Raw genomic sequence first — 15,922 nt, 5'->3', positions numbered from 1 at the left:
ATCGATGGATATTTCTACAGGGGTCGTTGTACGAAAACTAGTGTATTATAATGATTTAGATTAATAATTCAACTAGCCTTTTTTCAATGGAATTCTTCTCGTTATTTGCCGCGAAAGCTACCATCCTTAAAATACTTTTTTACAAGAACTTATAAGTTCAAGAAACGAACAATCGGAACAATACCATTTACACCTTCCCACCGCAAATGTTTCAAAAAATCTAAAGCTACATCGCCGCAAGAACCCCAAAAAAACCTAAACGATATTAATCTAATTCGATTTTCTTGAAGATTGTAATTTAAACGCAATTTTGTACATTGAATCGCCTTCATGATACTGTTTTTTTTTCATCTGGTGCTGGCATTAAAGTGGCTGCTAGCCCATGGCGAGCCACTACCGCTTAGTGGTCAGTTAATTTACCGTGTCATTAAGTCAATTCAACTGTTAAATTTACCTGCTTTGATATTCTTTGTACCTGAAGATCGACCATAACACCGCCTTCACATTAAATACGTATCAAGTAATTCACATAGGTACTTGCTATGATGGTTATTTTATAGAAGTAAGAAAAGGTTGGAACAAAATGATGTAAACACTAAATGCGTTAACAAAGTACGAATTGAGAATTGTGTAAAATTGGTGCTTAGGCACAGAAAAGTGACCCTAATGAAGAAAAATGTGGGTTAATGACTGTAAGTACGTCTTGCATACATTTGAAAAACGGTTTTCAAAATTTTTTCATACCGTTGCATTAAGTTCGGTTTAGTCATTGTGCGATTTTTTATTGAAAACTAATAATTGAATTATTGACAGTGTTTTTGCAAATTTTATTGAAACTCGTTTTCTACTAGGGTCGTACGAAACCAAAATGAGTTTTCTTGTACCTTCATACATACATCATCACACACATACCACCCAAAACCATTAACTAAAATACAAAAATGACAGTTTTGGTAAAAAGTGCAGTTTTGGTAAATTTTTGTATTTCTGCGTCCATAAGTGTTCCAATGCACAGCAAATAGTATATTTATACCAAAGGACCTTAAATTAGGTGAAATAAGCCCAAAAAAAGCACTTTAAATTGTTTCCATTTTTCAAAAAAATTGAAAAGAATTAGGGGTCTTTTTTAACTACTTTTTAAAATTCAATATCTCGGTAGGATGAAGTGCTACAGAGACCAGTTTTGGCTCATTTTGTACTATTTTTTATCCTCTTTCTAATGGCCTTTTAGTGAAATCTATACGAGTTCAAATAAAAAAGTTACAATCATCCAAAAAGTGAAAAAATGCCATTTTTGCAAAAAGTGCAATTGTCTATACTAATGGACCGTAAATTAGGTGAAATAAGAACAAACAAAAGCACTTTAAAATTTTCATTTTTCAAAAAATCAAAAGAATGGGGGGGGGTATTTGGGATAATTTTTTAGTACTTTTTGAAATTTAATATCTCGATAACATGAAGAGCTAGAGAGGCCAGTTTGGCTCATGCTGTTTTTTCTAATGGCGTTTTAGTGAAATCTATGACAGTTCAAATAAAAATGTTACAATCTTTAACAAATTGAAAAAATGCTATTTTTGCAAAAAGTGCAATTTTGACAAGGAATTCAATAATAATTTTTGTTGGAAAAAAAAACAGTAGTGTACTATATTTTTTCGAAAATATTTAAAACAAATTATTTTCCACGTAGCTACTGACACCTAATAAAATTGTGTTTTCCTTTCACCTGATTAGCAGGTAGTCCCAAATTTGGAATCACCCTGTATAATGGATTCGCACTAATTTATAGTTAAAAAGACGTTAATAACAATAACTCTATCGGTTCCAAAGATATGGAAATCCCAGTAAAAAGTTGTTCTAGAGCCTAGTTTTTGTTTTGGAATGCAGTGCAAAGTTAGGTTAGGTTAGTGAATTTTCGATGTGTTAAACTACAACTAGAAAACTAGACTAAATTATTAATAATTATTTATAATTTAAGTGAAAGGCAGTTAAGGACTAAGGTTAGGTTAGTGGGTGTTTTTGACAGCTAGGATAGTTTCGATTTTTTTCACCAGGTATGTATAACTATCTACAGGGTGGTCCAGTTTTAAATGTCAATAATTCACCAATCCATAGCCAATTAAAAAATAAGTTGACATTCATTATGTAATTTTCCTGAAAAATGATTCCTAAGGAAAATACAGTCCTTCAAATTTCTGTTTAAAAAATCGTTTTTTTTTGTCATAACTGTCAGACCGTTGGAGCAATATTGATCAAATTTGGAACAAGCACTTTATTACACGTTATTACGGTCAAAGATCCAAAACTAACCCAACCCAACTTAAAAATTGTCTTGGAAACGGAAAATTCACTTAAAAAGTTTAAAACATATTATTGTAGCCAGTTTTCATAGTTTCCAGACAAACTAAAAGACTTGAAAGAAAGAAAGATGAAAATTTCAGAAGCTTAAAAATTGTGTTTGTAACCAGTTTTCATGCAAATCGAGAGACTTTAATACTGAAAATTACTTGTAGACATAAAAACTACTTGTCTCAAGATTTTGTTACTACAAATTCATACATTTAAACCTTAAAAATTGACTTGAACCCCAAAATGTGACTGAACTCATGAAAAGTGACATCAGAAGCTTAAAATTTGCATTTGAAGTAAGTTTTCATAATTTGAAGACAAATTTCAATATTTTAGTCTTGAAAATAGTCTTAGATGCAAGACATTAACATTAGATTCATGAAAATTGTCTTGAAAACGAACTTTTCGTGCTTTTTACTTTGCTTTTCATTTTCTTCGAATTCTGGACTATTTTTAGTGCTTCAAAACTGCTTTCAGCTTGGAAAATCGAGTTCGACTACCTTCACCAAGTTATTGACATAGCAAACTTAAAAAACAATTTTTACATTCTTCAAAGACTTAAAATAGCATTCCAAGCTTTGTCACTATTAAATTGACTTCTAGACACCTCAGTGCTAAAAATTCGGGTATTTCTTAATAAACTAGACTGTTTTTAGTGTTTTAAGGCTGTTTTTAGTGCCTCAAATCGAGTTTCAAGACTATCTTTACAAAGTTTTTGACTTATCAGGCCTGAAAGCCAGTTTGTCCACTGACCATAATCTTGAAAATGTTATTTCAAGCTTCTTCACTATTAAATTGACTTCTACACTCATAGGTGCAATAAATTGTAGCATCTCTAGAAAATTCAGACTGTTTTTAGTGCTTTTTAAGACTGAAAAATCGAGTTTAAGACTATTTCCAAAAGTCATGTTTCTTCAGTAATAAAAGTAAAAAATGTTGGTACCAAATATTACAATAATAGTCTTGAGAACTAATTTTTAGAAATAAAATAGTCCGAAAATTTAATTTACTTCAAGACTTGTTGTCCAGTCCAAAAAATTGAGTTGTACACCAATTAAAGTCTTGAAAATATACTTTTGGACTCTCTTTAGTCCTAGTAAAGTCAGTTCTAGCATTAAAAGTCAACTTTTATATTATTTTTAGTAGTAAAAAATGAGTTTCATGCACAATACAATCTTTGTCTCGATTTCCGGACTTTTTTTAGTTCTTGAATGCCTGTTTCAGACACTCAACCAGGATGGCAGTCTGAGAAAGCGAATCATAAGACCATTCCTAGTAGTAAAAAAGTTTTTAGACCATTCAGTACAAATTTGGACTTTCACAAGTCTTGGATGTTCAGTTTTAACTATAAAACGATTTTTTAAATGGAAATTTGGAGGACTGTATCTTCCTTAGGAAACATTTTTCAGAAAAATGACATAATGCAAGTCAACTTATTTTTTGATTAGCTATCAAATGGTGAATTATTGACACTTAAAACTGGACCACCCTGTATAACTTTTAAGAGTAATGTTATAATATCTTCAGAAAAGTATACTTTTTACAGTAGGACCAAAGTTTCGAAACATAGACTGGTCATTGGCTGTTGACCACGCGAAACATTTTAGACCTTCGCATACCACGCTTAACTCCATACGTACGGGGAAAGCTGTGAATGTTTACATACGAGAACGATGCACCTGTGTACATAATATAATTCCTTCTTGCCATCGTCCAAACCCGAACCAGTTTGTCAAAAAAAAAAAAATAACGAACCGTAGACTTTCAGTTCTACATCAAATTTGTATGCCCTCAAAACCGTTTTCGGTTAATTGCAATCACCTGGTGTATCCCAAAGGTTAATTTGATTTTTTTTTATTGCGGTCTGACAAATCGTTGTGGGGCAATTAAACACATTTGAGGTGTCGGAAATGACAATAAAAAGCCCCAAAGGGACGGACAATTTGCCCGAGAATGAAAAATCTCGTCACGTAGTAAACGCACTCGTTCTGGCTAAATACGGAAAGTGGACCATTCGAATACAGGCCAAAAGGCCGCTGTGGATTGTAATAAAAAATTGATCAAATAAATTTTTCTGGAGGTCTTCCACACACAATTCGGTTGCATCACGATCTAAACAAAGAAATAAACCGCAAGGTGTGGTAAAGCTCCTTCAGAAAGGTATACCAGTACCATGCGTGAGAACGTCTCGAAACTTCTGTTGTGTATGAATGAATTGAACGATTAATTTTTCAAATTACCATACTACTACGTGGATCGCATACGAAATTTCGAAAAGTGTACACAAAACGGTCAATTATGCTCGAGCAAATTGCTAGTTGGGCGCCGAAAATTTGAGGCCATTTACCCATTTCTTTTTCGAATCCCAATTAGAAATAGCACGCCATGATGCCGTAGAGCTATGTTTAGTTTATTGTGCGATGGCCTTTTTTTTACTGAAAATGAAAGAAACAAGACCGAACCGCCATCAACCATATTTATGCTCTCCCATAACACTAAAACGCCATTATTAGCCATAAGTTACTTTATACAATGCAACAAGAAGTTGCTTCGATTCAATGGCCGATCGACGACAAAACACTTGTGATGTATGTAGAATAACAACATAATAAAATAATATATCGTGAATCTATCTGAGTATATCACATATTACCATTAAATTCCTACCAGTTGCCATAAATCAGCATAACGAATTGTTCATGGTACTGGTAAATCAAGTGAGTGGTAATTTTTTCTATGCCGTAGAATCTTGTATGATTTAATAGGCTCATTGCAATTTTTTTTTGTAATGGTTGCTCGTAAATACTCTTCTATAGACCAATAACAATTCAAAACGGTGAGCTTACCGGATAATATATTAAGCACTTAGTATCCACTAAGAACCCGGATTTTATTACTCAAAAATCAAGTTATACAGGGTAATTCAAAGTGTTTTCTGAAGAGGGACGAAAAAAACGAGAGAAGACACAGAGAAATCGTAAAATCTTTAAATATGTATTACAAAATGACTTGAACAACCAACATATTGAATATGCAACCATCAAAGTAAAGCACTGAGCACCAAGGTTTTTTCGCGTTCCATCATATCGAACTCATCAAAAATGGTTAAAAGGTTTCTTCACTTTTAAAGATCTATAGGAGCAGGCAAGAGTAAAACTAAACAAAAATGCGATAAGAAACCTAATACGTTTTGCAGACGATATCATACTGATTTGACCGACTAGCTGAAGATAAAGAAATGGTTTTAAAACTTCTTAGAAATATCTGCGACCATTCTGCAAAAATAAATAGAAGAGCAGGATTGAATTGGACTATTTGGCGAGAGTTCAGTCGTATTCCAAATCAGATGATCAGATAAATTATAGCGTTTGCTCAAAATGAGATTTTACTTGAATCCTTTTGTAAGCTGACTAAACACTAGGATATAAATACCTAAAAAGCTTTTGAACGTAAATATTTTCAGGTCGACAGAGTTCTTTGCCTTTGACCCCGAACGATTGGAATGTATATAGCACCACACGGTGATCAAGTTGGTCACATACGGAATGCCGTATATTGTCAATGGTGACCTGCGGGGCCCTCTTCGTGGTTATTGATGGTTCATGAAAATTACGTCTACTTTCCATAGCTTTGTCGTTTCGATATTGACTCGAACCGTGATTTAATCGACCATTATCGACTCGAACACTAAATAATGCACAACTACAGGTAGTATTAGATCAAAAACTGTTCTTGTCTAGTTAGGAGAATGGCTTTAATGGTAGGCTATATTCTGCTACACCTTAATAGGTAAATTGCAGATCTTCACAAAGTCTAAGTGGATAAGAAATGCATCAATAAGTGCGCGGAAGTAATATCTTGTGGTTTGAATATTTTTTTGCAAGAAATTTCTTCTTTTTTTTTTACTACCGGTCTCAAGCCCGGAGAAAAAGGAGGGTTTCTAGGCCAGGCTAGCTCCCTACCTAGGGCAGCTCACAGACCCGAAAACATTCCTCGAAATCGGACTTCTAAATATACTCCCCACCAAAACCTAAACCACATTACATAAAGAAATTCAACATCAAATCTCTGGAAGACAAAAGCGTGAAACAATTGTACGAAAGTAGGCTGTCACAGAAGATAACACAAAACCTAAGCAACAGAGAAGACACTGTTGACGAAAAATGGAGAACCCTAAAACATAATATCCTTAACGCAGCCAACGAAGCTCTAGGAAAAAGACAGGTAGATGTCAACAGAACAAATAAAACACCGGAAATAAAGGAACTATCAGAACACAAAAAGAAAGCACACATAAAGTATTTACGCAACGGAAACCAAGAAAACTGGAATCAAAACAGAGTAAATGCTAAAATCAGAGAGATGAAAGATTACTGGGAAAGATTCACCAAAGAGATGGAGAGAGACATGTACGGAAGCCAGAGAAAGATATGGGGAATGTTAAGAAGGAACAAATTAGAATACAAGGACCAATAAAATATATGCGGTAGAACCTATATAAAGAAAATGAGGGAATTGAACAACTGACAACTACTAACATCTTAAAAATCGAAAAAGCCCAGGATCCAACGAGATAACAAATGAAACGTTAAAATACGGAGGAGACAACCTACAAAAAGAAATATTATAACTCTCTTCAGAAACATGGAAAAGCAGCATAACGATACCGATATTTAAAAAGGTCCAGAATACAGTCCAGGACAGTTATCGTGGAATCTCAACATCTCAACATCTCAACAGCGTATTCAAAGCCTTCACTAGGACTTTGTTAGAGGAAATAAACAAAACTATACAAATTCTCGAAGAACAGTAAGGTTGTCGAAAAAACAGGTCTACCATTGATGCCTTCTTCATTGTGAAGCAAATAACAGAAGAATCTCTAGAATTCAATAAACCGGCGTATATGTGCTTTGAGTGCGCTTGGCGGACATCATTGAAATAATTCGGGAAAAGGAAGTAAACCAGATATTAATAAAACTTATATACGAGATCAATAACCACTGCCGGACTAGTATAAAAGTAGGAGATCTATTAACTGAGGAAGTGGAAATACGCACAGGAATAAGATAAGGAGCCCCTTCAACATGATTATGGACAAAATTGTCGGAGATTTACCTAAAAGAACAAGATACGAATTGGGAAACACTTACTTCAATGTTGTCTGCTACGCAGATGATGCGGTGCTCATTGCGGATTCTGAAGACGACCTTCAGAGAATACTTCACTCCTTTAATCAATCAGCAAAATGGTCATTAACACAGACAAAACCAAATGTTCGTTTCATCAAAAGAGCCAACAAGATGCAAACTGAAGATTGACCAAAAAATTGTAGAACAAGTAAATCAGTTCAAATACTTAGAAGCTGAGATAACAAGTTATGGAAATGTACAGAATGAAGTCAGAGAACAAACTATGAAGGCGTCTCGAATATCAGGATGTCTAATGATAATGGTAATTCTGCTATTTCAAGGTTTCCTTGTTCATAGAAGCCTCACAAGATTTAATTCCTTTAGGAATTTTAGGATCTTGAGTGGGTCTGTTCGAGGTATTTCTTCCACAGCCAGCTGGGGTAATCTCAGTGTGTTTAATCTTCTGTGGCGTACAGTATAACACTCCAGCAAGATGTGATGGGGTGTTTCTGGTTCTTCTGCGCAAAACCTGCAGGTACTGTCCTACTTCTAGGCCTAGCTTCCGTAGGTGTTCTCTGAGTCGACAATGACCCGTTAATGCCTTGAGACTAATTTTGCTGAGGTTAATCAGTGTCTTCGGTTAAAATTGCCGAGGAGATCTTTGGCCTGGCTCAGTCCTGGTAGTCTTTGCCAGTGCGTTGCTCTCAGTTCTTCTTCAGCTTTATTAAGTTCTTCTGCCAGTTCAGTTCTGCCAGAGTATCTGCTTGTTCGTTACCCTCTACTCCGACGTGCCCCGGAACCCAGAGGATGGCTACCTTGTTGTTCCTTCCTAGGTCATTGAGCTTTCCTAGGCACTCTAAAACCGTCATCGAGTTGATGTTAGATGAGCTCAACGCTTTGATGGCTGCTTGGCTATCGGAAAGAATCGCAATTTCCATGTTCCGGTATTCCGTCGAGGTTAAACTGAATACACCTTTCTATGGCGTGAATCAGGATGTCTAAGAGATATTGTGTGGAAAAACAAATACCTCAACATAAACAGTAAAATAGGAGTATATAAATGGACAATCAGACCTGTTATAACGTATGCAGCCGAAACAAGATCAGACACATGATAATAATAAGAAGTATATACGGAAAAACACTACACGACAGAATCAGAAGCGAAGACCTTAGACGACAGACAGGATATACGAAGGTGGTTAAGACAGAGAAGAATATACTGGAATAAACACGTAAAGGAAGACAACAGAAACAATCCTGTCGGAAAACCTCCAAAACGTTGCAAAGAGTGCTGGACATCAACTTGCGAAGTGATATAATAGGACAAAACAGACATTAGCCTACTTATATGAACACTAAAGAAGAAGAAGTCAGTGTTTTCAGAACATTGTTTAGGATAAAAAGCAACTTTTAAGTGACAAGCGAAAAACGTACGACAACCTGTATTAAACGCGTGTTATCCGCTTTGTTTGTGTATGTATGTGCATCAGCCTCTTGTTTATGTACCTTTTATCAATTCAATTACTTCCTACAACAGTTCAGTTCTAAGAAGTACCGACCGTATTTTCATATCGAAACCTGTACTGAAACTGGGCAGGTTCATGTCAATTAAGTGGATAGTTGTGTTCTCGTATTTTGCTGGTTACCAAAAGTTATTAAAGACGTTTAATAATATTATTAGTTTCAGGAAGTTGTAACAAGAAAGTTACACTGATGCAATAAGTGACATTTACTCGCCCGCCATTTAAACTGGCAATTATAAATTAATCGTATTTTGAATAAATCATATTTAACTGACAAACAAAATAATAAATCACCGGGTAAGCGTCAGATCAAAGCCAACAGGCAATTGACCAAACCAAACAAACCGTTGTTGGTTGCATTGCGAAACGTATACGCAGGTGAATAATTACATTGATATTGATCGTTTTAAATGTGACTGGCATTATGTTAGGCGGGAAAAAATTTAATTGCACATTCTAGTTGCTTCTTTGATTGACACGTCTAGGAAATGCTGTTTGAACTTTACATCTAACTACTATTCAAATTACCAGTAGAACGTAGAATTAACTGACAGCAACTTCAGAGCCTGTAAGGCGCATTCAAGAAGGTTCTACCAAAACAATCGAGGAAAGAAAACCTGTTTTACCTTTTGATTAATAAAATAGCTCACTTATCCGTATTTTAATGTACTTTCCTTCTGTGGATTAGTGGATGCCATTTCTTGCTTACAACTCTCATTCCTTACTCATTAACGACCCTCACTGTTCCTATTTCCATTTTTCTCTCTCTGCTAAGCTTTTTCTCTTCAAATTCATGTACAACATGTGCACTCGACCCCAACCTTTCTCCAACACTCACACAATATTCTAAGCATTCTTCTGTAGGTCTCTAAATGCCTCTATTGTCCTTTCGCACGTTTTGTTAAGCGTCCAAGTTTCTAAGCCATAAGTATTGGGAATACATACACTTCAGCATGCGTATTCTAAGATTTACATAGCATCTTTATCTTCATTTTGACAAAAGCTGCACGTGTCTACTAGAAAATGATGAAAATTTATTTGAAAATAAACTAATTTTCCAACAAGACGGTGCACCTCCACACTATTCACTTCCCGTTCGAGAATATCTGAACAATCGATTTCCTGGAAGATGGATTGGTAGACGTGGTTCCATGAAATGGCCTGCGAGATCACCCGACCTCACTCCGTTGGACTTTTTTCTATGGGGGCATTTAAAATCTAAAGTCTATGCAACACAGCCGGCCAATATTGCAGACCTCTCTTCCAAAGTCGCTTCTATTATTGTATGGAAGTTAACGGAGAATATTTTGAGCCATTAATTAAATGATAACCGCTATTTGCTATTATTTCTGAAGTTAACAAAAAATAAACACATAACGTATTTTTTATTTTTTTTGGTCTCAATTCAAAGCAAATGTACAAATAAAATAGTGCAATTAATTCCTTATGAATTCATAACCCTTTCCAACGATGTGCCACACAGGGTATGGTGCCATTTGAAAACTTAGTGGGGGTGGCTATGGCGGCAAAGGGGCTGATGGCAAAAATTCAAATCCTACGTAAAAAGATGTCCCCCTTGCAATCTTTGTTGACGTGTCTTAGCATTTTTTAACAGAGAAATTATTTTGGAAGATATTCAGAGTGGCTACTTTTCATTGAAAAACCCTGTATTTTATAGCTCTGTGAAGCAGCTTTTGACAAAAATGAATATTAAAAAAGGTTTCTAAAACTTATTAGAAAGGAGACAATTTAAAAAGAAAATTCAGTAGATAACTGTAATATATTTCACAAATGACAGTTTTAGTGACGTTGGGCAACTGTCATTTTTGACAAGTGACATTCGCGAACCTATCCGTAAACAGTAACTTTTTTGGTTGTGTTTTCGAAAATACTGACTGAAATTGTGTTTTATTGCCCTTTTTGGTTCATTGTGGCTTATTTTTTTTGTTTATATCTCGAAAACTATAAATGATATCAATTTAATGTGCCAGAAGATTCTAGAAAGCATTTTTAGTTGCCAGAAGCCTCGGAAACCTTCTTTAACTCCTAAAGACTCTTTTTCATGTGCCAGAAGCTTCTAGAAGTTTTTTTTTAGTTTCCAGACGCCTCTGAAACGTTCTTAAGCTTCCCAAGAGACTTCTAATAGTGCCAGAGGTCTCTACACGGCCATTTGTAGTTTCCAGAAGAGTTTGAAACCTTCTTAAGCTTGCTAAAACTGTTTTTCATGTTCCAGAGGCCTCTGGTAGACATTTAAAGATTCCAGAAGCCTCTGAAACCTTCTTAAGCTTCCCAAGAGACTTCTAATAGTGCCAGAGGCCTCTAAACCGCCATTTTGCATTATCAGAAGCATCTACTAGACATTTTTACTTGTCAAAAGCCTCTAAAACTTTTCAAAGCTGGTCAAGACTGTTTTTTAAGTACCAGAAGCTTCTAGAAGCCATTTTTAGTTTCCAGAAGCCTCTGAAACCTTCTTAAGCTTCCCAAGAGACTTCCAAAAGTGTCAGAGGCCTCTAAACCGCCATTTTGTATTACCAGAAGCATCTACAAGTCAGTTTTAGTTGCCACAAGCCTCTAAAACCTGTTCACGCTTGCAAAAACGGTTTTTTAGGTGCCAGAGGCCTCTGGCAGCCATTTTTAGATTCCAGAAGCCCCGAAACCTTCTTAAGGTTGTATAGACTGTTTTAAAGCTGCCAGATGCCTCTATAAGCTATTTTTAGTTGCCAGAAGCCTCTGAAATCTTCTTGATTCCTAAGAGACTTCTAATAGTGCCATAGGCCTCTGGCAGCCATTTTTAGTTGTTGCCAGAAGTCTTTGAAACCTTCTTAAGCTTCCCAAGAGACTTCCAAAAGTGCCAGAGGCCTCCAAATCGCTATTTTGAATTACCAGAAGCATCTACAAGTCATTTTTAGTTGCCAGAAGCCTCTGAAACCTTCTTAAGCTTCCCAAGAGACTTCCAAAAGCACGTTTTGTTAAGCGTCCAAGTTTCTAAGCCATAAGTATTGGGAATACATACACTTCAGCATGCGTATTCTAAGATTTATAGAGCATCTTCATCTTCATTTTGACAAAGCTGCACGAGTTTTCTTTCTTCGTGTTTCTGTACCCAGACAGTTATATCTTGTCTAATTGTTCTCCGTCTACATAGAGTAGTAGATTAAGTACAGATTCTAATACTACAGAAAAAAATAAAAATGTCTGGTTAACTTTTGTTTGTATTATTTCACCTGGCTCTTCAAAAGTCATCCATTATTAAGGGTTAATTGATAATAGGTAAGAAACAAAAGAAGATTATGGTACTAATTAAGAATTAAGGATTGAGCACGCAACAACACTCGTTAATCAAATAACAATGCAATAAATGAATGGATAAGGGAATCTTTCGGTAACGGTTGGCTTAACACCGGCTACTGTTACCATTGTTGGCTTGGTGTGAAAGATCGCTAACAACGTCCCTTAGGGGCCTCGTAAATTTTATTAAAGGGAGATTATACCCATTACAAGATCACCGGTGATATTTTTTGATTGTTGCCTATATTGTCAGACCTGATGTTTATTAACTATTAAGGATAACCGTTTTTGGTCGTTATCTCATTATCATCATCGCCTCGGCCATATCTGTTTTTTGCATGACGATCAATAGTAACTATTATTTAATGCCAATACAATCAGGCAATTTATTAAAGCTATTAAAATATGTACGGCTACAAATCTCCGAGCCGTTCAAAGATGAGTTGTAAATTACATTCCAAACTGATGGAGACCCATTTTGCGTAGGTTACGCGCGATTATAATATGCCTAGCGGTCAAGTTCAGCTACCGGACTTCCTCCACTTGTTTATCTTGTTTGCCCGGCTGTAAATTAAGTAATTATTGTCTGTTAATTGGAATCAGGCCATATAAATATGCATTTTAAAAGGTTCATCAGCCTTTGCCTAGCTAATTGTTTGCACGATTCGAGAAGGTTTACTTAATTAGGCATCGACGTCCTGAAACTGAAAATCTCAAAAACACCTCAAGCGTAAAGGTTTTGATAAATGTTACCGAATCATGACTCTCGGAGTCCAACATGCAATCCTGTTATCTCACAATTGCTTACCATGTAGGTTATGGGGGAGCGCACAACGATTTAAATGTACAGGTACAACGCAAATATTTCATAAATAACCAACCTGCTGGTTGCAAGGAATAGGCCAAGTGCCAATTTATAGATTAGAGGAAACCAATTAGTAGTACTGGCATTTAATAAGAATGTCATTCGGTAGTACTTCTTCATAAATAATCTCCACGGAAAAGCTAATTGCTATCTGGTTTCTAACTCACTTTATATGTAAATCCTTGGTGGTTCATTCTTCTTCTATACTGGTCGGGATAAAACTCGGTTACAGTATAATTCTTGGATAAGTCGATGCAGTAAGCATTTTCTAAATTTATGACTCTAATAAGCTTCATCTGCCGCCAATAATTGCGGCGATTCCATAATAATCACGTTGGATATGATTTTTTTACTTACAACCGCGTATATCGTGTAGTATCGAGGACATCTCATTTACATACGAAACGTATCAATAAACATGGAAAACGTCAAAATGTTATGATGTTGTTTTCTTATACAACACACGCGATCCGTATTTTTTTATCTACTGAAAATAAAAAGGATAAACACACAGTCTACATGAATTTGCGTTGACCAACATGTTGCGGCTGTCATTTTTTACAAGCAGTGTTGCCAAGTCAAAATATTTAATGGCGGTAGAATAATCAGTCAAAAAACGCTGGGTGACGGTAAATAAAAACCAATTTTATTTTATATTATTATTCAGGGGGTTTTTATAATAATTGTAAAAAATCAATTTCAATTTCAAATCAATTCTACATCGAAAAATAATGCCAGTAAAAAAAAATACAGATTTTAATTATTAGTGACAGATATCACGTGGTTTTAGAGGATAATTTAGCTAGTCACGTGATTCTGTAAAAATAACTGTCATAAATCTCAGAAACACATTTTATATTAAATAATGCAAGACTTGATTGCAGTTTGACAGTTATTGGCGTTAGTGACAGTTGTCACGTGGTTCTGAAACACTATTTAGCTAGACGGTCACGTGACTACTGTGAAAATAACTGTCACTAATCTCAGAAACACATTTTATAATAAATATTGCAAGATAACTTTTCTAAACCTGGACTTTTGCAACTTCTTATTACAGTTTGACAGTTTTGGCGTTAGTGACAGTTGTCACGTGGTTCTAGAACCCTATTTAGCTAGACGGACACGTGACTACTGTGAAAATAACTGTCATAAATCTCAGAAACACATTTTAAAATAAATATTTCAAGAAAACTTTTCTAAACTCGGATTTTCGCAACTTTTGATTTCAGTTTGACAGTGTTGGCGTTAGTGACACTTGTCACGCGGTTTTGGAACACTATTTAGCTAGAAGGTCACATGAGTACTGTGAAAATAACTGTCATAAATCTCAGTAACACATTTTAAAATAAATATTTCAAGAAAACTTTTCTAAACTCGGATTTTCGCAACTTTTGATTACAGTTTGACAATTTTGGCGTTAGTGACACTTGTCACGTGGTTTTGGAACACTATTTAGCCAGACGGACACGTGAATACTGTAAAAATAACTGTCATAAATCTCAGAACCACATTTTATAATAAATATTTCTAGAGAGCTTTTCTAAACTCAGATTTTTGCAACTTTTGATTACAGTGTGACAGTTTTGGCGTTAGCGATAGTTGCCACGTGGTTCTGGAACACTATTTAGCTAGACGGTCACGTGACTACTGTGAAAATAACTCTCACTAATCTCAGAAACACATTTTATAATAAATATTGCAAGAGAACTTTTCTAAACTCAGATTTTTGTAACTTTTGATTACAGTTTGACAGTTTTGGCGTTAGTGACACTTGTCACGTGGTTCTGGAACACTATTTAGCCAGACGGACACGTGAATACTGTAAAAATAACTGTCATAAATCTCAGAACCACATTTTATAATAAATATTTCTAGAGAGCTTTTCTAAACTCAGATTTTTGCAACTTTTGATTACAGTGTGACAGTTTTGGCGTTAGCGATAGTTGCCACGTGGTTCTGGAACACTATTTAGCTAGACGGTCACGTGACTACTGTGAAAATAACTCTCACTAATCTCAGAAACACATTTTATAATAAATATTGCAAGAGAACTTTTCTAAACTCAGATTTTTGTAACTTTTGATTACAGTTTGACAGTTTTGGCGTTAGTGACACTTGTCACGTGGTTCTGGAACACTATTTAGCCAGACGGACACGTGAATACTGTGAAAATAACTGTCATAAATCTCAGAAATACATTTTCTAATAAATATTTCAAGAGAACTTTTCTTAACTCAGATTTTTGCCACTTTTGATTACAGTTTGACAGTTTTGACATTAGTGACAGTTGCCACGTGGTTCTGAAACAATATTTAGCTAGAAGGTCACGTGATTACTGTGAAAATAACTGTCATAAATCTCAGAAACACATTTTATAATCAAAATTGCAAGAGAACTTTTCTTAACCCGGATTTTTAAAACTTTTGATTACAGTTTGACAGATTTGGTGTTAGTGACACTTGTCATGTGGTTCTGGAACACTATTTAGCTAGTCGGTCACGTGACTACTGTGAAAACAATTATCATAAATATCCGAAACACATTTCATAATAAATATTACAAGAGAATTTTTCTAAACTCGGTTTTTTACAACTTTTGATTACAGTCTGACAGTTGTCACGTGATTTTGAAACACTATTTAGCTAGACGGTCACGTGACTACTGTGAAAATAACTGTCATACATCTCAGAAACACATTTTATATCAAGTACTGCAAGAAAACTTTTCTAAACCTTGATTTATTGCAACTTTTGAGCACAATTTGACGT

At 35.2% G+C, this 15,922-nt stretch overlaps 1 protein-coding gene and 1 long non-coding RNA gene across 5 annotated transcripts in view; one reads left to right on the top strand and one right to left on the bottom strand.

Annotated features, from left to right (window-relative positions):
* The window catches only part of Ser (protein serrate), a 223,794-nt gene that overhangs the window by 107,775 nt on the left and 100,097 nt on the right, over positions 1–15,922 (bottom strand). The window lies entirely within an intron of this gene.
* Positions 11,052–11,852, top strand: LOC145724116 (uncharacterized). The gene is made up of 3 exons (XR_014176938.1): positions 11,052–11,155; positions 11,449–11,667; positions 11,719–11,852. It is a non-coding gene; the product is annotated as an uncharacterized LOC145724116 (long non-coding RNA).

The sequence above is a fragment of the Ips typographus genome, linkage group LG2 (assembly GCF_016097725.1).
Source record: "Ips typographus isolate SLU linkage group LG2, UJ_Ityp_2.0, whole genome shotgun sequence".
Classification (NCBI taxonomy): Eukaryota; Metazoa; Arthropoda; class Insecta; order Coleoptera; family Curculionidae; genus Ips; species Ips typographus.
The sequence above is the reverse complement of the archived record's forward strand: the minus strand, read 5'-3'. Positions and strand labels throughout refer to the sequence as shown.